Raw genomic sequence first — 1,749 nt, 5'->3', positions numbered from 1 at the left:
CAATCTGTAACCTCATGGCCTGGCATATCCCCTACTCAACCATTATCATCAGACCAGGGTATTAACCCTGGTTCAATGGAGAGTACAGGAGGGTATGCTAGGAGCAGCATCAGGCATACCTGAAGATGAGGTGTCAACCAGGTGAAGCTACCAAACAGGACTACTTGTGTGCCTAACAGCATAAGCAGTAGATGATAGACAGAGTTAAGGATCCCACAACTAACGAATCAGATCTAAACTCTGCAGTCCAGCCACATCCAGTTGTGAATGGTAATGGACAATTAAACAACTTACTGGAGGAGGCTCCACAAATATCTCCCTCCTCAAAGATTGAACAGCCCAGCATGTTAGTGCAAAAGATACGGCTGAAGCATTTGCAGCAATCTTCAGCCAGAAGTGCCCATTGGATGATCCATCTTGGCTTCCTCCTGTGGTCCCCAGGATCACAGATATTGGTCCTCAGCCAATTTGATTCATTCCTTGTGATATCAAGAAACACTTGGAGGCACTGGATACTGCAAAGGCTATGGATTCTGACAACATTCAGGAAATAGTCCTGAAGACTTGTGCTCCAGAACTTGTTGCTCCATCAGCCAAACTCCTTCAGTACAGTTACAATACTGACATCTACCCAACAATGTGGAAAATTGTCCTGATATGTCCTGTATGCAAAAAGCAGTCCAAATCTAACCTGGCCAATTACTGTCTCATTAGTCTCCCCTCAATCATTGGAAAGTGATGGAAGATGTCATCAACAGTGCTAAGAAGCATCACTTACTCAGGAATAACCTGCTGCAAAACACCCATGACTGGTAGCATCTAGAAGGACAAGGTCCAAAGATACTTGAGAACACCACCACCTCCAAGTCATGACACTCACAGTCCCTGAAAGAACAAAAGAAATATGATGGAGAAGGGGCATTTCTAGGTTGAGAGTTGAAGGATATTAGTGGGTGGCTGGAGGATTGGAGTCAAAGAGTGTGGTGCTGGAAACGCACAGTAGGTCAGGCAGAAGAGTCAACATTTCGTGCATAAGTTCTTCATCAGAGCTTATGCTTGAAACGTCGACTCTTCTGCTCCTCAGATGCTGCCTGACCTGCTGTGCTTTTCCAGCACCACTCTCTTTGACCATGACCTCCAGCATTTTCACTCTTCATTTTCTCCTTTCCAGTGGCTGGAGGATTGCCAGCAGGGCTAGTACCATCAAGGCAGAGTTGAGGATCGTGGGAGTAGGAGTAGCCATTCAGTCCCTTGAGCCTGCTCCACCATTCACGGCTGATCTGTAGTTTAGCTCCATGCACATGCCTTTGGTCCATATCCTTCATAGCTTTCCTTCAGAAAAAATGGTGGCTCTCAGAATTAAAACTAACAATTGATCCAGCATCCACTGCCATTTGTGGAAGAGAATTCCAAACATCCACCACCTCTTTGTGCAGAAGTGCTTCTTAATATCTCTCCTGAATAGTCTGGCTTAATTTTTAGACTAGTCTAGAATCCCCAACTGGTGGAATTAATTTATTAATATCTACCCTGTCTTTTTAAGATTTTGATCAGATCTAGAAATGTTCTAATTTCCAGAGAAAACAGGCCTACTTGAAAACAGGCCTACTTTGTACAGTCTCCCATAACTTAACCCCTGAAGTCTAGGTGTCATTCTTGTAAACCTACATTGTACTCCCTGCAAAGCCAATAGATCGTTCCTAAAATGTGGTGAAATCTGCTCTCAGGGTGACAGTGGGTAGGTCAAAT

This window comes from Hemiscyllium ocellatum, chromosome 12 (genome assembly GCF_020745735.1).
Source record: "Hemiscyllium ocellatum isolate sHemOce1 chromosome 12, sHemOce1.pat.X.cur, whole genome shotgun sequence".
Lineage (NCBI taxonomy): Eukaryota > Metazoa > Chordata > Chondrichthyes > Orectolobiformes > Hemiscylliidae > Hemiscyllium > Hemiscyllium ocellatum.
This window is presented reverse-complemented; position numbering follows the sequence as displayed.